The sequence below is a fragment of the Hylobates moloch genome, unplaced genomic scaffold (genome assembly GCF_009828535.3).
Source record: "Hylobates moloch isolate HMO894 unplaced genomic scaffold, HMol_V3 SCAFFOLD_15, whole genome shotgun sequence".
Taxonomy (NCBI): Eukaryota; Metazoa; Chordata; class Mammalia; order Primates; family Hylobatidae; genus Hylobates; species Hylobates moloch.
Window position 1 is genome coordinate 58,184,180 of NW_026652290.1, and position 21,345 is coordinate 58,205,524.

The following is a 21,345-nucleotide window of genomic DNA, read 5'->3' on the forward strand; positions in this document are numbered from 1 at the left end:
CTTGGCCTCCCAAAATGTTGGGATTACAGGCATGAGTCCCCATGCTCAGCCAGCTGTGGTTTTATGTTGGAAGTTGTTCTAGAGAGCTATATTATGACATTGAATGAAAATAACTCCCTACCCTCATCTCAGTCCACAGCTGGGATCAATTCATCAGGCATTTCATGAATGTTTATTACATTCAAGGATAAAAGATGCATTTGTGATAATTAATATTGAAAACAAAGAAATGGCTAATAATTTTGGCCATAAATTTTTGACTTTTGTATGGTAAGTAAAATGAGAGAATTTAATCATTTTTAGTGTATGCAACTGCTTATTTAGTAATAATTGTCTCCTTTCCTTTCCTCCACTCCTTCTGCTCTTGTCACAATTGTAGTCACTATTAAAGATTGGATAAGTAGCTAGGCACAGTAGCTTGCACCTCTAATCCCAGCTAGTTGGGAGACTGAGGCAGGGGGATCACTTGAGGCCAGGACTTCAAAGCTGCAGTGATCTATGATTGCACCACTGCTGTCCAGCTTGGGTAACAGAGCAAGACCCCATCTCTAAAGAAAAAAAAGGAAAAGGTTGGATAAGTGCATCAGAAAGTTAAATAATAAATTATCAAAACAGGACAGGAAAAGAGAAATATAGAAGGAAAAAAATCTAGAATCTCACATCTAAATGCAGCTAGTAGTGATATCTGTCTTCAGATGTAAGTTTTTACACAATAACATGTTTTGTTTTCCCTTGTATCATGTCTCTTTTTAAATTATTACATAAATCTCTTTTTAAATTATTACATAAAGTTTATATCATTTTTAATGTCTGCCTAAGATTACAAAGCTTAGTTATGGCATAATGTAGTCATGTACACTCTATTTTTGAATAGTTTGTCTCAAGTTTTATTTTTTTACAATTGCAAATTAAGCTATAGGGCATAGTGTGTGTGTGTGTGTGTATGTGTGAAGATTATATGGATCTCCCTATATTACCTATATTATTAGATAAGTATCTGGAAGTTAGAATTCCTTTTAATATCCTTAGTAGATGTTAAAATGTTTATGGCTTTAAAGATATTCCATTGAGTTACCTGTCAGCATTGTACACAATGATTTAAACACTGCCTTCCTCAAATTTGTAGGTAAAAAATTAACCCTAATTTTTAAAATTGCATTTTTATTACATGCATATTTTAACATATCACTGTTTAATAATTCTTTCCCCTTTTTTTGAGTTACCTGATTATCTTTTTTGTAAATTTGTTAGGAACATCATGGCCTTGAAAAGGTAGAATCCTCTTTGTTATATAAAGGAATATATGATGCTAATATACATCATGTTTTTGAAGAAATAATAAGAAACTTAAAATGATTGTATAAATAAGAAGATAAAACCTAAAACATATTTGTTATAATTATGTGTACGTTTGAGTATACCTGGGGGTAAAAATCAATGGAAAAACGTAAATCTATTAATTGTGGTTATAAGATGATGAATAATTTTTTTTAATATTTATTTTTTAAATCAGAAAAGCACTTATTTTGAGAAATGTTTTTCTTTTCTCATAATGTAACTTCTTTTTTACCTGGACATTTTCAAGTCCCAGGTTTTACTGAAACTGGTGAAAATATGCAAGTTTGAAAGGTAAGAGCAAGTGGAAAAGCACCCTCTGGAGGATTCTTTCCTTTGTGAAACCAAAAATTCCTAAAATGATAATTGGGAAGAGAGGAGACCAGATCCTTTCCTCTAAGTAGGTGGAAGGATATTCAAAGAGGCTTTTCCTGTGGCTGATCCATTGACAAAATACCTCTCAGGTGTTGCTGGTGTCAGTTTCCAGGTCATGCTGAGGTTTTGCATAGTGGGTTTTCTGTGTCATCTTCCTCCCGAGTTTTCACAGTGATAAGTTATCATGGGCAAGAAGGGAATACAAATATATACCTAAATGTTCATTTTGAAAAGTTTGCTCTTAATTTAAAACATCCTTTTTTTGCATACAGTGAATCTTTTAATTTTTATATTTCCTCATTTAAATCAAGAGATCTATTGTGTTTGTATGGGTGGCAGGGGGAAGCAAGCAAAAATGCTTTTGGATTGATCTCTTGGTTAGTTAGAATAGCAGCTAAAGTCTGATTGTCCCAGCCCCTCAACTCTCATCAGGTACCACACCTTACCTGATGCTGCTGTGCTGTGGTCGCAGGTGAATATCAGAGAGTAATAAAAACAACTTACTAGGATATTGAACTTTAAAAAATCTCTGTAGAGACTGATTTCCAGAAATGTTGCGGGGGCATATAATTTAGAAATTCCTTTAAATCTCCAGGGTAGACAAGATAAGAAATGGTCAGAAGAATTTCACAAAAATAATAAATTTGTTATTTCCCAATAATATAGGCATTTGGTTCTCTATATTTTAGTAGCTAGTTCTCCACTATATGTTTTTAAAATCAGAATTTGTCTTCATCTTCAGGATCACATTCCTGGATTATGCCAAGGGAAAGAACACTTTTTCTTCTTTGGATATGCAAATTCTACAACCCTACAAATATAGGGCATGTTGGGGCTTACGGGACTGAGGAATAATACTCTTGCTCACCCCAAGCCCCTGGGTTAGGTACCAGTTGAGTGATACACGTGGAGTGAGACAAATGGAGAAATATCGGCATTCGAAAAAAAAAAAAAAAGGGGGCGGGCTCAGGGGCTCACGTCTGTTAACTCCAGCGCTTTGGGAGACCAAGGCAGGTGGATCACTGCAGGTCAGGAGTTCGAGACCAGTCTGGCCAACATGATGAAATTCTGACTCTACTAGAAAAAAAAAAAGAAAAATTAGCCAGGGGTGGTGGCGGGCGCCAGTAATCCCAGCTACTCGGGAGGTTGAGGAACAAGAATGGCTTGAACTCTGGAGGTGGAGGTGACAGTGAGCTGAGATCATGCCACTGCACTCCAGCCTGGGTGACAGAGCAAGACTCTGTCTCAAAAAGAAAAAAAAATGCTGATTGCCAAACAAGGCTTAGATCTAGGCTGGCTAATACTCGAATCTTCTGTTTAATTGTACAACCTACCCCGTAGAGGCCTCCCAATCCAGAGCTGATAATAGGCTGCCAGAAATAGCAACTCTGCCGAGGCTGAGCCTCCGTGCTTCATTTTCTTTTCTTGTTTCTCCCAGTTTCAACAATCAAGAAAACTTAGCTTCCTCTTTCAGAGAAATGTAAAGGGTGGGACAGAGAGAAAGACCTTGGAAGACATTCTCTCATACTTTTTACCCAATGGGAATAAGTACTCCCCCTTCTACAGAAACGAGAAGGGACAAGCCTCCCCTCATCACAAATAACTGTAGTGAAAACATGGTTGAAAAGTGAAGATTATATGGCTCCAAGGCATGAGGGGTAGCCTCATTCGGGTGGGCCTAAGCTGGCATCATTAGGACTTCCAGAGGAAATGGCAGGGTATTTGCAGGATGATAATTCTTTGTTAGTCCTAAAACTTCAAAATAAACAGCAACAAAGAAGTCTCTGCAGTGCTCGTTAAATAATGCTTGATGAAGTTTGTGACGATAGGAGATAGTGGGAATCTTGATCTGCAGATCCTATCTCAGTCTTTTGGATCCGTACTATAGGAAACATGAATGGATGCATTCCCAAAGACTCCCCCTTGGCCTCCTTAATTTGCAGGGAAGTGTATTGAGAGGATGTGTGGGCAGTCAGGGGGAGAAAAATCCAAAGAGCTCCTTCTAGAACATAAGTCCTCCCTTGTTTTCACAGAGTGAGTGACTCATCATAACAGGGAAGAACCACCAGGACTCAGTTTTGTTTTTCTCTGTTTGGGAAGAAGATGGGAAAAAGTCAGAGGTAGTAGGTTCCAACCATAAGCTGAGATTTTACAGAAGGAAAAGAGAAGAAATAAGACAAAGATGTTGGAGAAAAAAAATTTAGTGGTGTCTTCTTTCTGAAGAAAGCACTGCTAATCCCTGAATTGGGAGAAAGAATCTGAAATTCATAACTATGCCCCATAGGAAGAGGGTAAATTTCTAACTGGGAGAGTGAACCAAGTGGGGAGATTTAGAACATCATTACAGAAGAAGAAAACAGAACCAATCCAGTAATCATGATTGATTCAGCCTCCAACCAGCTTGCTGTCTCCCTTAGATGACAGAATGCAAAGTGTAGTCGAGAATCACTTAGCACATAGTTTGTTTTGTTTGTTTGTTTGTTTGTTTGCTTGCTTGCTTGTTTTTGAGACAGAGTCTCATCCTATTGCCCAGACTGGAGTGCAGTGGCACAATCTCGGCTCACTGCAACTTCCACCTCCCGGGTTCGAGCGATTATCTTGCCTCAGTCTCTTGAGTAGCCGGGATTACAGGCACGTGCCACCATACCCGGCTAATTTTTGTATTTTTAGTTGAGACGGGGTTTCGCCATGTTGGTCAGGCTGGTCTTGAACTCCTGACCTCGTGATCCACCCGCCTGAGCCTCCCAAAGTGCTGAGATTACAGGCATAAGCCACCATGCCCGGCCTAGTATATAGATTTTAAACCAAATGGAGGGCCCAGATGAAGGGGCACAGAGAGCCACTGAGAATCCACATACACCATATCCAGACCCAAAGAAAGTCTGTATAGATCTGTCCCCATCAAATAGCATCCAAAAAGGTACTTGGAAAAACATTTTGAGGTCAATCCAACAATACCTATCAAAATTTTAAGTGTTCACATCTTTGAACTCAGTATTTCAAGGAGGTTATCCTGCAGACATCCTTGCACAAGTAAGCAAAGATACCTGTAAAGGCATTGCCTTGTTTGTAGTAGAAATTATTTAAATAAGTAATAGTATATCCATAAAACAGAATGTTATCAACCATAAGACATGTTAAACAAATCTCTATGTAGAAAAAGCAAGGAGAAATATTATATATTCTCAAGTGAGAAAAAGCAAGTGGCATGAGTATTCTATGATTTCATTTAAGCAAAACTATGTATGACTGTTCATAGAAAACATCTAGAGGCCGGGCGCGGTGGCTCACGCTTGTAATCCCAGCACTTTGGGAGGCCGAGGCGGGCGGATCACGAGGTCAGGAGATCCAGACCACGGTGAAACCCCGTCTCTATTAAAAATACAAAAAATTAGCCGGGCGTGGTGGCGGGCGCCTGTAGTCCCAGCTACTCGGAGAGGCTGAGGCAGGAGAATGGCGTGAACCCGGGAGGCAGAGCTTGCAGTGAGCCGAGATCGCGCCACTGCACTCCAGCCTGGGCGACAGAGCAAGACTCCGTCTCAAAAAAAAAAAAAAAAAAGAAAACATCTAGAAAGCTTCTTTCATGCAGCTCTGTGCTTTTTGATTACTTTTTTAAAAATGTAAAAAGCTTATTACCTTTATTAAAAGATATTTTAAATGAACTGATATCAATATATTAAAAAACTCTAAAACTATAAGTAATACTCATATTTTTTAAATTTAATTTTTGATAAATATAGCATTTATTCTAATTTTACTATTAATTTAACTTTTGGACTATGACTTACAATTGTGCTATTAGCTCATTCCAACCTAGTTCTCATTTGGTATCTCCTGGTTTATAGCATATTCCTTGTTTCTTCACATTGTTTTCTTATTTTAAGAATTACTTTTGTAAAGGCAGTATATTCAGCTCTTTTAATCATTTGTGTTTGATTTGGGAAGTGATTAATTCCCCCACTTTTTATATATAAAAGAGATTAATATCTTCAGTATGGTTTCAAGATTTTGTAACTTCCACATAAATAATAAAATTTATTAATTCATTTAATAAACATTTAAAGTCTATGTGATGTAATTTTAATGTTGAAATTTCAACACAAAAATGTCAGTAACACAGAATGTAAATCTCCTATGTTTTCAGAAAAGGAATTAAAATTACTTTAAGCAAGAAAAAAGATATTACATTTGAGCCCACTCCCTTTTTTCAAATCTTTGTCTCCTGGGTAATGTGAATATCACATATCTTTCTACGAAGTGTTTTATACTCTTCTAAGGGAAATTTGAATTAATAAAATTATATTTCTTTGCTCTATTGGATATTCTTTGTTTCGCAAGAAAGAAAAATCAGGAGTTAAAGGCATCTCGAAGTACATTCAAATTCAGTCTCTATTATTATCGCTAAAGTTATTTTTTTCTTTTGATGACCTTTTTATATAACTGGAAATTTAAGAATATAATTTCTGTTGTTAAAGTTCTAAAAGAAATCCCAGCCAGGTGTGGTGTCTCATGCCTGCAATCCTAGCACTTTGGGAGGCCAAGGCGGGAGAATTGCTTGAGCCCAGGAGTTTGAGACCAGCCTGGGCAACATAGGGAGACTCCATCTCTACAAAAAAATAATTAACTGGGCATGATGATGTGCACCTGTAATCACAGCTTCTCCTGAGGCTGTGGCGGGAGGATCACTTGAGCTCAGGAGGTTGAGGCTACAGTGATCCGTGATTGTGTCACTGCACTCCAGTTGGGCAACAAAGCAAGACCCTGACTCAAAAAAGAAAAGAAAAAAACTCAACATTATTATCTATGTGGAAAAATCTTAATTTTTTGGACACTTATTCAGATATATTTATTTAGATTTAAAATTATATATCAAATAGGGCAGTTTTTGAGGAGTTTAGACATCTGTGGGCTGGAACTATTCTGTGGTGGTGGAAAAGCAATATGAAAAATTGCTCCTCTTTATGTGAAGTTTTCTAACTAAAGGCGTAGACTTTTTTTCTCTCTCTTGAATGTCTTGCTTTTGTGCCCTGGAAGTGAGCGATTCCTCTCTGCTCTTCTCCACACCATTGGCAGTTTCCCTCTCTGCTTCCTTTTATTTATCTGTGAGCAGCCCTTCAACCTTGATTCCCTCAGACCCAGGGCAGCCAGGAGCTATTAGAATTCTTTTTCCAGAACATAGGATATGTTACAAAATTTAGAGGAAGAGTAGCAAAAGGAGACACATAATGAGAGAAAGAAGAATCCTTCCCACCAGAAATAACAAAAAGAACATGGGATTTTAAAATTCCTATACACAAACCAGATAGGAAAGAAACATGAGATCATAGAATTTTAAAGCTAGAATAGCATCTCAGAGGCCATCTAGCACAAATTAACTCTCTTATATATAGATAAGAAAACTGGGTCTCTGAAAAGTTGACTTGCTCAAGGTCCCACTTATTTGGATTGCAAAACCAGAAGGACTGATTATTATTTTTTTTAAGTTGGCTCTCTGGTTTTGTAAAGAATAAGAATGAGTTGAAAGAAGTAAAGTTTTTTGCTAAATACTTAGAGAAGATGGAGAAATAGAATTCTGGAGCCATTGAAACGATCTATCTCTTTTTATTTAAATGGTAACTATCTGAAGGCCCTGGTACCAGTCAAATAGAAATATAACTTAGCAAAACGGAAACAGGAGAAGGTAATGATGCTTGGGACGTGCTGGCCCCCTCCTTCCTCTACCCTCTTCTTTCTGGGCATATTCTCTTGCAACTGTCAACCTTCCCTCCATCTATCCAACAATGGGGAGGCTTGTGCTGGGAGCAGGCCCTTAGTCATATAATCAGATGGATTCCTACTCTTTCCAACCCAATTTATGGATTTCTGATCTATTTAAAGTATAATTAATCTGGGGATGTCTTAATTTACATATATTACATTAAATGAATTATTAGGGGCATAGGATGAAGCTTTGAAGTTACACAGTGTGAGTTCTTATCTCAACGTTTCCACTCAAGAACGACGTGACTTTGCTGAAGCTACTAAAATTCTGTGCCTCAGTTTCCTCATCTGTCAATTGGAGAGGATCATAGTCATAGCCACCTTATAGGCTTTTGGTAAGTATGTAATAGAGCCATAAACAACAATTCAGTAAATAACCCAATAAATGTTAACTATCATTAATTATCATTCTGTTTAATTCTAGGAGCCCAGAACAAACAATAAGAATGATTCATGCTGTCTATGGTAATAATGTTAAACAACTGCACCAAGCTTGTGAAATGACATCTGAGAAGATTAGTGGGCTCCCAGTAGTGGAAGCAATGGGAAGGCTTAAGTGAGACTCTGCTTAGCCTTCCTTCCCTGAATTCTAGTTCATTTATTCATTCATAACTGACCATTTGATTGAGGAGACAACTTGACTCACGCAGCAGCCAGTGTCCCGGAAAGTACTTAACCAAGACACATTACTTTTAGTCCTAAGTAAGTTGCTGCATAACTGCAAACTTCTTGAACTTTCTCATTTTTTCCTCCATTTGCCTTCACTTGTCAAATGGCCAGGTACATCTTGTCTACATTACACATAGAAAGGTGCAAATTGGATTACATATGTGCATATGCATTGGCAAGTGTATGGTGATTTATAGAAATGGAGCTAAGTTGGCCAGGCACGGTGGCTCACACCTGTAATCCCAGCACTTTGGGAGGCCAAGGCAGGCAGATCACCTGAGGTCGGGAGTTCGAGACCAGCCTAACCAACATGGAGAAACCCTGTCTCTACTAAAAATACAAAATTAGCCAAATATGGTGGCTCATGCCTGTAATGCCAGCTACTTGGGAGGCTGAGGCAGGAGAATCACTTGAACCAACCTGGGAGGCAGAGGTTGTGGTGAGCCAAGATTACACCATTGCACTCCAGCCTGGGCAACAAGAGTGAAACTCTGTCTCAAAAAAAAAAAAAAAAAAGAAAGAAAGAAAGAAATGGAGCTAAGTTATTATTGTCCTATGGCATAGTTAACTGAGTAACCAATGGAAACAAAAAGACCTTGATCCTGAAGGCCTTGAAAATGGTCTGTGATAGAAGAGCCTTTCCTGAAGCTACCTGATAATGGCCAGTTGTTTGGTGTAGAAGAAAGGTTAGAGAAGGATGTCATGGCCATCCTCAAATGCTCAATCCATCTAACTACATTTATCCTTGCAAATCACCCTTTTTAAAACAACTACTTTAGGCTGGGAGTGGTAGTCCATGCCTGTAATCCCAACACATTGGGAGGCTGAGGCAGGAGCATCGCTTGAGCCCAGGACTTTGAGACTAGCCTGGGCAGCATAGTGAGACCCTGTCTCTACAAAAAATAAAATGATTAGCTGAACAGGGTGGTGTGTACCTGTAGTCCCAGCTACTCAGGAGGCTGAGGCGGTCAAGGCTACAATGAGCTGTGATCATGCCACTGTCTTCCAACATTCCAGCTTGAGTGACAGAGCAAGAGCCTGTCAAAACAAAAAACAAAAAACAAAAAAAACAAAAACAGACCAAACAACTTTATTGAGATATACTTGACATATAGTAAAGAGCATATATTTAAGGTGTACAATTTGATAATTATTGATGTATGTATAAACTCATGAAACTATTCTGATGATCAATGTAGTAAATATATCCATTATCCTCAGACATTTCTTCATGCCCTTTTGTAACACTTCTTTGGCCCCAGGGAACTGCTGATCCACTTTCTGTTGCCATCTATTGGTTTACAATGTGTAAGATTTTATATAAATGGAATCATATGTTGTGTACTCCTTTTTGCCTGGCTTATTTCACACAGTATAATTGTTTTGAGGCTCATTCATGCTGTTGTATCTATCAGTAGTTTATTTCTTTTTATTATCTAGTATTATAATATCCGTATACAACATTTTGCTTATCCATTCACCTGTTGATAGACATTTCGGTTGTTTCCAATTTTTTGCTATTATGAATGAAGCAACTATGAACAGTCATGTACATGTCTTTGTATGGACATGTGCCTTCATTTCTCTTGGGTAAATATCAAGGATTGGAACTATTGAATCATAAGATTAGTGTATGTTTAACTTTTTCTGAAACAGCCAAACTGTTTTCCTAAGAGTTTGTACCATTTTACGTTTCCACTAGAAAAGCATGAAAGCTCAGACTCCCCCACATCCTAGCCATCACTTGGTATTGTCAGTTATTCTAATTGATGTGCAGTAATAGCTCACTGCAGGTTTTAATTTGGATAATCACTAAAGATATTGATCATAATCTTATGTGCTTATTGACCAATTGTATATCTTTATTGAAGAAATGTCTATGCAAGTCTTTTGCCCATTTTTAAATTGACTTGTTTTTAGTTGTTGAGTTTTACCATTTCTTCTTTATATATCTACATATACATTCCTTATCAGATACATGATTTACAAATATTTGTTCCCATTCTGTGTTTCTTTTTTCACTATCTTGATAATGTCCTTTGAAGCACAAACTTTTTTGGTGAAATCCAATTTATCTATTTTTTTCTTTTGGTGCTTGTGTTTTAGTGTCATAGTTAAGAAGCTATTGCCTAATCCAAGGTCGCAAAGATGTTTATTCCAAGAGTTTTATAGTTGTAGCTCTTACATTTAGGCTTACGATCTGTTTTGAGTTAATTTTTACATCTGGAGGGAGGTGTAGGTTAAAGCTCATTTTTTTGTGTATGAGTATTCAATTGCTCCAGCACAATTTGTTCAAAAGATTATTCTTTCTCCATTGAGTTGCCTTTGTAACTTGTCAAAAATCACTTGTCCATGTATGTGTGGGTCTATTTGTGAATTCTCTATTTTATTTCATTGATCTATTTGTCTATCTACACATGACTGTCATACTGTCTTAATTTCTGTAGTTTTATAAGAAGTCTTGAAATGAGATAGTGTTGGTCTTACAACTTTCCCTCACAATTATTTTGGCTATTCTAGGTCTTTTGTATTCTCATGGGAATTTTAGAATCAGTTTGTCAGTATATACCCAAAAAAAGCCTTTAGAGATTTTGATTAGAATTTGTGCTGAATCTATAGATTAATTTTGGGAGAATTGACATCTTGACAATACTGAGTTTTCTGAACCATGAACAAAGCATATCTTTTAGTTTTTTTCAGGTCTTTAATTTCCCTCAGCGATGTTTTATAGTTTTCGGTGACAGCTCTGACATCTTTTGTTAGATTTATCCCCAATACTTTATATTTTTTGGTTTTTAAAAAATAGACTTTGTATTTTAAAACTGTTTTTGGGTAACAGAAAAATTTAGAAGATAGTACAGACTTACCATATGCCTCACACCAGTTTCTCCTACATTTAACATCTTACACCAGTACACTACATTTGTTAGAATTAGTGAATCAATTTTGATACATCGTTATTAACTAAAGACCATGCTTTATTGATATTACATTAATTTTAAAAAATCTAATATTCTTTTGCTGTTTCGGAATTCCATCCAGGATAGCACATTATACTAATTGTCTTGTCCCCTTAGGCTCTTCTTGACTGTGGTAGTTTCTCGAACTTTTTTGTTTTCTATCATCTTGACAGTTTTGAGGTGTACTGGCCAGATATTTTGTAGAATGCCCTTCTACTGGAATTCGTCGGATGTTTTTCGCATGATTAGGTTGGGGTTATGTGTTTTGGGGGAGGAAAACCACAGAGATAAAGTGCCCTTTCATCACATCATATCAAGGATAAACTCTGTCAACATGATTTATGACCCTGATTGCTGGGTGAGGTAGGGTCTATCAGGTTTCTCCACTGTAAAGTTACTCTTAAAAAAAAAAAAAAGCTCTCTTTCTCTACGATATTCTTTGGAAGGAAGATGCTATGCACAATCCACACTTAAGGAGGGAAGAGTTATGGGACCCCTCCATGAGAGCTGAGTATTGACATAAATTATTTGGAATTCTTCTGCAAGGGAGATTTGTTTTTTCTTTCCCATTTATTTATTTACTTGAACATTTCTTTATATAAGTATGAACTCAAGGATATTTATTTTACACTTTGGATTAAAATCCAATGCTTTATTTTATTGCTCAAAATGTTCTGGCTTTGGCCACTGGGGAGTGCATTCAGTTGGCCAATGGCCACTGTATCGCTTTTTTATACTTCCATCAATGCGTGTGTGTGTGTGTGTGTGTGTCCCACACCTCCTTGCTTTCTGGCACTACAAATGCTCAAGGCCCATCTTGTATATGTCCTGTTCATGTCCTGTTCATGTCATTTCTCCAAGGAGCCCTGGTTTCTAAAAGTATTAGAAACAAAGAGTTGGGTGCTCACTGTGCTCATTGTTACTGGGAAGTTTTGCTGTTGCTTCCAGGTGCTCTCAGTTGACAAAGCAAGGATATGTGTGCCTGTGTATATACAAAGCCATCTGTGTCTATGTCAAGGTAAAGATGAGTTCTGACTGATATTTCCAACTCCAATCCACTGTCACATGGATTGGATTCCAGGCTCCTCCCTTGCTCATTTGTAAACTCTTACTTCAACAGTAAGAAACCTGGATCCTACCATCCTCCATACATGTACTTGGTTAATTCCAGTATACACGTATAGCAGTATCAGAATTTCCAACCTGTACCCCTACTGGAAACATCTTTATCAACTACAATATGCTGTTTCTGTGCAGTTTTCTGTTTTTTTGCCTTTAGTCTTACAGAGTGCACACTTCTGAAAAGTTATTTAGGTCAGTACATCCCCTGCCACCCATCTCCTTTAGTGAGATTGTTTCATACATTTGTTGCACAATTCTTTTTTTTTTTTTTTTTTGAGACGGAGCCTCCCTCTGTTGCCCAGGCTGGAGTCCAGTGGTGTGGTCTCAGCTCACTGAAACCTCTGCCTTCCGGGTTCAAGTGATTCTGCTTCCTCAGCCTCCTGAGTGGCTGGGATTATAGGCGCCTACCAGCATGCTCGGCTATTTTTTGTTGTTGTTGTTGTATTTTTAGTAGGGACAGGGTTTCACCATGTTGGCCAGGCTGCTCTGGAACTCCTGACCTCGTGATCAGCCCGCCTCAGCCTCCCGAAGTGCTGGGATTACAGGTGTGAGCCACTGCGCTGAACATCAGTTATTTTATCATTGTGTACATCCCTTTCTGAGATGCAGGACCTTCCAAATTATTTTTTAAATTTGAAATACATTAAGGTTTTTACTCTTTGTGTTGTAAATTTCTATGTTTTTTGAAAAATACATAATATCCGTCTCCACCATTGTAGTATCATATAAAATAGTTTCATCACCCCGAACAAAACCCATGCTTCACCTATTAAACCCTCTCTCCCTGGAAACCATGGATCTTTTTGCCATCTCTATAATTTTGCCCCCTAAATATTATATAGTTGGAATGATAGAGTATATAGCTTTTTCAGAATGGCATCTTTTACTTAGCAATATTCATTCAAGTTTCCTCCATGTCTTCTTGTGGCTTGATAGATCATTTCTTTTTATCACTAAATAAAATTACATTGCATAGATATAGCACAGTTTGTTTATCCATTCACCTGTTGAAAGATACCTTGGTTGTTTCCAATTTGGGGAAATTATAAATAAAGATGCTATAAACATTTATGTACAGGTTTTTGCGTGGACATATATTTTCAAAATGCTTGGGTAAATACCTAGGAGTGCAGTTTCTGAATCATAAAGTAAGAGTATATTTAACTTTGGAAGAAGCTGCCAAACTATCTAAGTGGTCATACCATTTTGCAGTTCCACGAGTAATGAATGAGATCTCCTGTTGCTCTATATATTCAGCATTTGGAATTGTCCATTTTTTCAATTTCAGTCATTCTAAAAGGTGTGTAGTGGTATCACATTGTTGTTTTATTTTGCAATTCACTAATGGAAAAATAATCTTTTCATATACTTATTTGCCACTTATATATCTTCTTTAGTAAGGTGCCTGTTAGATCCTTGCCCACTTTTTAATTGGAGTGTATTTTCTTATTGTTGAGTTTCAGGAGTTCTTTGTATATTTTGGATACAAGCCTTTTATCAGATATGTGGTTTTTCCCCATCTGTGGTTTGTCTTTTCATTGTAACAGTGTCTTTCACAGGGCAGAAAATTTTAATTTTAATGTATCTATGTCAAGGTAAACATGAGTTCACGTTGATATTTCCAACCAAAATATTTTAATTAAAATGTTAACTTTTAAAATAGTAAATTTTAATTTTTAGTTTTAATAAAGTCCAATTTAACAAATTTTCTTTATAGATTTTTTTTATGTTGTAGCTAAAAACTGATCTCTAAACCCATAGTCATCCACCAAGATTTTCTCCTGTGTTTTCTTCTGGAAGTGTTCTAGTTTCACATTTGATATTTAGGTCTTATCAATTTCAACTTAATTTTTGTGAAAGGTATAATGTCTGTCTAGATTCATTTTTTGGATATGGACATCCAGTTGTTCCATCATCATTTTTTGAAAAGACTATTCTTTTTTCTAATGAATTCCCTTTGCTTCTTTTTCAAAGATCTGTTTAGGTGGGTCTATTTCTGGGTTTTCTATCTTGTTGTGTTTTTATCTATTTGTGTATTCTTTGGACAATACTACACTGTTTTGGTTATTATAGCTTTATGACAAGTCTTGAAATGAGGTAGTGTGAGTCTTCTAACTTTATTCTTCAGTATTGTGTTGGCTATACTAGGCTTTTTCCCTTTCCAAATAAACTTTAGAATCATTTCAATATCTACAAAACAACTTTCCGGGATTTTGATTTTGGTTGCATTGATTTTACAGATTAAGTTGGGAAGAATTCACATTTTTACAGTGTTGAGTTTTATAACCCATGAACATAGAATATTTCTTCATTTATTTTGAACTTCTCAAATCAATTAGCTTTGTAATCTTTGGCATATAGATCTTTTTTTTTAAGACAGAGTCTCATTCTGTCACTCAGGCTGGAGTGCAGTGGTGTGATCATAGCTCATTGTAACACTGAGCTGAGGTCAAGTGATCCTCTCACCTCAGCCTTCCAAGTAGCTAGGATTACAGGCGTGCATCACCATGCCTGGCGACTTAATTTTTTGGTTGTTGTTGTTGTTGAGACTGGGTTTTGCTATGTTACCCAGGCAGGTCTCAAACTTCTGGCCTCAAGCAATCTTCCTACCTTGGGGTGAGCTACCGTGCCTGGCAAATAGATCTTATATGTATTTTGTTTGAATTATACTTAAGTATTTCATCTTTGAGGTGCTATTGCAAATGATATTCTTTATTTCAGTTGTTTATTGCTGGTATGACTTTTGCATATTAACTTGTCTCCTGTGATCTTGCTATACTGACTTATATCTAGGAGGTTTTGTTTGTTATTTCTTTGGGATTTTCTGCATAGGCAATCACATTATCTATGAAGAAAGACCGTGTTATTTTCTCCTTCCCAATCTGTACATCATTTATTTCAAATTTTTGTTTTTAGTCTTACTGCACTAGCTAGGATTTCCAGTGCTATGGTGAATAGCACTTTGCTTTGTTTCCAGTTTTAGGAGTTAAGTATGTATTTTCTCACTGCTACGTACGATGTTAGTTGTAGGATTTTGTAGATGTTCTTTGTCAAGTTGAGTAAATTTTTCTCTACTCCTAGTTTTCTGAAAGTATTTATCATGAAAGGGTGCTGGATTTTGTCAAAAAAATTTTTTTGGTATTAATTGACAAAGCAGACTTCAGAACAAGGAAAATTATCAGGTATAAAGAAAAGCATTACATCATGATAAAGAGGTCAGTTCTTCCAGAAACTATTCCAATTTTTTTCTGTGTATTCAAGTGACAACTGAGAATCAAAATACATAAGGCAAAAACTGATAGAACTGCAAAGAGAACTAGACAAATCCACTATTAAAGTTGGAGACTATAGCTATCTTTCAGTAATTGATCGAACAGTATTTTAGTGGGCTTGTGCCTCTGGGCTGTGACCTTCACAAGTGTTTCTTAGCTTTTTTTCCCCCTTCGTAGATGAAATTGGAAATCTAGAGGGTGCTAGAGTTGGGTAAATGTCTTTATCACAGGTGAAGGCTCTGGTAAAATCCTCTGGGTGTATTTCAAAATGGTTACTTTCTTCCTCCTTCTGCCCAAGATACAGGGAATCTTTTCTGGCTCTTCCCTATAAGAATTTGGTGAGATTTCTGAAGGTAAAACCCACAAATGTGTGTGGTGGCCATCCTAAGACTGTGGCCCCTAGGGTTTCTCACTGTGATACTCATCCACACTCAGCCTCCAGTAATTCATCAAAATTACCACTGAGGTGGTCTTACCAGTTTATGGCTCTAGTTGCTTCTGTTCCAGGTAAGCAGATATCAGCTGTGGTTCTCTTCATTTGCCTGTCTCTCCAGATACTGGGTGGCATTTTGTTCTGTGACCTCAATTCTCTGATGGATCCTGGAAGAGTTGTTGATTTTCAGTTGTTGTTTTTTTTTCAGCTTTTTTCTTGTTGTAAGGATGTGAATTCTTCCCAACTTAATTGTAAAATCAGTCCAAGCTCTTTATATGTTGGAGCTAAAACTAGATGTCTTGTAAGTAATATCTTTTGATGTTGATGTAATAGTATTTTAAAATATTTCAATTTCTAATTGTTGCTAGCATATAGAAATGCCACTGAATTTTGTATTCTGATGCTATGTCTCGTAACTTTGCCAAACTTTCTTATTAGTGTTACCAGTTTTTACATAAATTACATCAATTTTATGCACAATCATGTTTTGTGTAAATAACAATAATTATACTTCTTTTCTAATCGGAATGGGTTTTATTTCTTTTTCCTGTCAGATTGCACTGGCTACATCCTCCAGCACAATGTTGAATAAAGTGGTAAAAGCAGACATCCTTGTCTTATTCCTGTTCTTAGGAGAAAAGCATTCAGTCTTTCATTGTTAGTATGATGTGAGTTATAGGTTTTTCACAGTTGTCCTTTATCAGGACTAGGAAGTTTCTGTGTTAGTTTCCTAAGGCTGCTGTAACAAGGCACTAAATACTGAGCTTAAAACCATATAAATGTATTATTTCTCAGTTCTGGAGGCTAGAAATCTGAAATCAAGGTGTCAATGGGACCATGCTTCTTTTGAGATTTTGGGTAGAATCCTTCCTTGCCCCTTTCTTGTCCCCTTCTTATAAGGACACAGTCATTTTGGATTAAGTGCACATCCTACTCCAGTATGATTTCATCATTAATTATGTTTGCAATGTTCTTATTTTCAAATAAGGTCATATTCTGAAGTTCTAGAGGTTAGGACTCAACATATATTTCGGGGGAACAAAATTTAATTCATAGCATTTCCTATTCCTTGTTTGATGACTTTTAAAAAAATCAGGAATGGATATTGGATTTTGCCACATACTCTTACTGAATTTATTGAAATGGTTATATATACACATATATTTTTATTTATTAGTTTATATTAGGGTGATTTATATCAATTGATCTTTTAATATTAAGCCAACCTTGCATACTTTGGATGAAACCTGTTTGGTCATGTGTTGTGCCCAACCCCTATTAATCTCAATAGGGAAGACACCAGGTTTAAGAGGCCAAAGAAGATGTGCAGAGCCAACAAACAAGATGTGGATTTTTATTAGGGGCTTACATACAGGGGAGAGGGTCCAGTGGTGGTGAGCTGGGCAATATATCTGCCTACTGCAGTCCAGTGGTGGCAGGCTGGACAACATATCCACGTGGCCTATGGCAGCAGGCTAGACAACCCTGCATTTCTATGGTCGCAGTGGTAGCAGGCTGGACGATAACTCCATGGCCCAGGGGTGGCAGGCTGGTCAGGAAAACTGTAATCACCTGCGAACATCATGCAGTTTATATAACATTTTCACTTACCCTTCCTCTAACAACTTTCACCTGGCAAGCTTCATTTAACCCAAAACTCAGGGCCTCAATCTCCTGTAGGGCTGTGTTCTGCAGGGCAAGCTGAGGGCTCAGTGTTTATCATAGGTAAGGAAGGAACCTCCAGGTTGGCCACTCCCAGATTCCCTAGCTCAGAACACACATTCAGGTGCATCCGCCATACAGGGTCATTCTAATGGTATGCACAAATTATTGCTGTCAGGTGCATGTACTCTATGTCACTGTGTATTATCCTTTTAACATATCGTCTGCCCTTTGTATCCAGTTCTGCAATACGAGTTTGGATTCAGCCAAACTTATATCAAAAATATTGTTTTTTTGTATCAAAAATATTCAAGAACAACATTGTGCCTGTACTAAACATGAACAGACCTTTTTCTTGTCATTATTCCCCAAACAATACAATATAATAACAACTATTTGTGTAGCATTTGCATTGTATTAGGTATTATAGATAATCTAGGGGTGATTAAAAGTATATAAGAGGGCCGGGCGTGGTGGCTCACGCCTGTAGTCCCAGCACTTTGGGAGGCCGAGGCGGGCGGATCACAAGGTCAGGAGATCGAGACCATCCTGGCTAACGCGGTGAAACCCCATCTCTACTAAAAATACAAAAAATTAGCCGGGCATGGTGGCGGGCGCCTGTAGTCCCAGCTACTCAGAGAGGCTGAGGCAGGAGAATGGCGTGAACCCGGGAGGCGGAGCTTGCAGTGAGCAGATATTGTGCCCCTGCACTCCAGCCTGGGCGACAGAGCAAGACTTCGTCTCAAAAAAAAAAAAAAGTATGTAAGAGGATGTACATAGGTTCTATGCATATACTATGTCATTTTTTATCAGCATCCACAGATTTTGGTATCTGTGGGAAGTCCTGGAACCAATCTCCCAGAGATACTGAGGGAGTGGCTATTGCAAGATTTGCTAAAATTTTATTCACGAATTTTCCATCTATATTCAGGAAAAATATTAGTCTATAGTTTCCCTTTCTTATAAAGTCTTGGCTGGTTTTGGTATCATGTTAATTTAGGCCTCAGAATAAATCGGGATGTATTTCTTTCCTTTCAATGGTATTGTATGGTTTGAGTAGAATTTGTAGTATTTCTTCCTTAAATGTTTGCTTAAATTCACAAATGAAACCATTCAGGCCTGTTGCTATTATTTATTTTTTGTTTGTTTTTTGGCGGGAAGGTTTTTGATAGATACCAGTTTATTTAACAGATATAGGGATATTCAGATGATATATTTCTTTTTGATTAAGCTTTGGTAATTTTGTCTTTCAAAGAACTGCCTATTTAATCTTTCAAATAATTTGCCTGTTTAATCAAGTTGTTGAATTTCTTGGCATAAAGATGTACAGAATTTTCCCTTATTCTCTGTAATGTGGGCGCCTGTCTTATTCTTCCCTCTCCAGTACTGTTCTATGATCCCATGAGCTCTGGCTGCCTTGGTATTCCTAGATTCTCAGCTCCATCTCTTCAACTCAAGGAGTCTTCTGTGCTCTGCCTGCATTCCTTCTCTTTGCAACACAATCATAGGGCCCATCTCATTTTTTCTTCTCATCTGGGGACCACCCTCCTTCACTGCTCTATATTCAGTGCTTTGAAAACTATTGTTTCATTTTTTCTTGCTGTGCTTTGCTTGTTTTAGGTAGGAGGATAAATCTGGTTATTGTTTCTCCATCTTAGCCACAAGCTGGAGTCTCACTTGGTTTTTAATGCCTTAAAAAAGTAGACCCTGCTTTAACATCACGTGCTTATATTTTCCCCAGATAAACCTGGCTTTTTCAAGAGTCTCTGCCTATAGTTTTTACAAGCCAGTACTTTTCAGAATCACCAGGGAAACACAATAGAAATGCATATTCCTATGTCTGACTCCAAGGAACTCTGGGTGTGTTATTCTGGGGCGAGCTGAGTCATAGGCCCCTGAGTATTCTGATAGAGGTAGTCTGAGGGCCACACTTTGAGAAACACTGCAGTTATTTTACACACTATTTCCTCTGCCTAGAATCCCATCTTACTTTAAAGTTAGCCTGTCTTCTGTAAAGCCTTCACCAGCTCCTCCAGGCTGAGTTAGTTACTGTTTACACCTCACTTTTTATTTTGCATAATTTTGTATCTATACTTTCTCCCGTGTGTATAATTATTTGTGCATTTATCTCTATCACTAGATTGTGAACTCCTTAAGTTCTGAAACAGTGCCTGGCACATAGGTGATGCTTGGTAAACTTCTGTGTTTGGAATATGTAAATAAATGGTTAGACCAGAGGGACAAAGGCTTCAAATAAAGGTTCAAGTTTGCAACCCTGGATCCATCTCTTCAGTGTTCACATAGTAAAGTCTTCAAATACTCACAACAGATGCTTATTAAAATGCAGATTTCAGGGCCCTATCTGGACCTATTCAGCTGGCCCTATGGCCAATGTTGGGACTTGTTTGGGGTGTGGTATTAAGTTGTGGTTCTAAAATCTGGCTGATAATCAGAATTGTATCTGGGGTCCCACTTCCAAAAGTCCCAACTCGGTGTAGGATAGAGACCAAAAATCCATGTTATTTAAGCTACTAGGTAATTCTTATAATTACTCATCTAGGTTTGAGAACTATAGGTCTAGAACTATCCTTACTCAGGATGGAGGCCAAAATTACTCAGAAGAAATGTTAAAGTCCACATTCCCCAGGGTGTGTGATCCAGAAGACACCCTGGCTGACTAGTTCCCAGCCCCAGGGTATCTGATTCAGAAGTTTCGGCATGAATCCCCGTGTATACGATTATGCTATTTACTCCTGGTTAAGAACAACTTTTTTAAAGTTTGGTGAATGTTGGTAAGGTTTGGTTCCCCTCCCTTCCTTCCAGATTAATCTTGTGCAAATCACTTAATTCTAAGATTGGTTTCCCCCACCCCACTTCTATTTAAGGGTATCCTGGCAAAGTTTATTCAAAAGCTTTATTCTCCTTTTCTCACATCTTGATGCTTTTTCGCTGTCTGCTCTTTCATTTAGGGGCCTTTGTATAGGAATTTCTCAATGAATGTTTTGAATTAAACTGTCATTATTTGGCTATACTGGGGAAAGGAGCTGCTGGTGCAAAAATGAGTTCTTTTTTTTTTTTTTTTTTCCCTCACCAATATTAAACTCTTCCAAATTTCAACTATCACCTTCGTGAAAGCATTCTGAGGATCCATAGCAGCATAGAAAGAGGGGGCTGGTGGTTTTGAGAGTGGCAGGGCAGGGGGGAAAGTGGTAGGAAAACCTGAGGTATGCATGTGAACTTCAGGAAAGCTCATTCAACCTGAATTACAGACATGTTCAGGTCTGCCCAGTCCTAACACAAGCCTGTGTAATCAGGTTTGGTCTGGATGTCAAGGAATCGAGACAAAATGGAGCAGAAAATTGTTTGATTTCTTCTTTCCCTTTTATTCGGAGACTTCCTGGCCTCTGCCATCTGGGCACCCCCCTTCCTGTAGTGTCACACCTTTGCTTTGCTCTTATGTCCAGGTCAAAGTCATGTTTTACTTCAGCAGGGTGATTCCCCTACAGTCCGCACTGATAGGCTTGGTGGCTGAGCCGCTAATGACTGTCTAACTCTTTGTGAGAGGTCATCACTTTGAGGAGTTTGCCAACTACTTTGAGAAAGGGAAGAAACGGCCTCCCTCTGCAGTTATAAGACGTTGGGCTATGACTCATTATGTGAACTCAGGGTGGGGCTGGTAAAATCTATGGCCTGATGGCCGGGTCAGTTTCCCCTCCTTGAGTCAAGTGGACCTTAAATATGTGAAGCATACTCACTT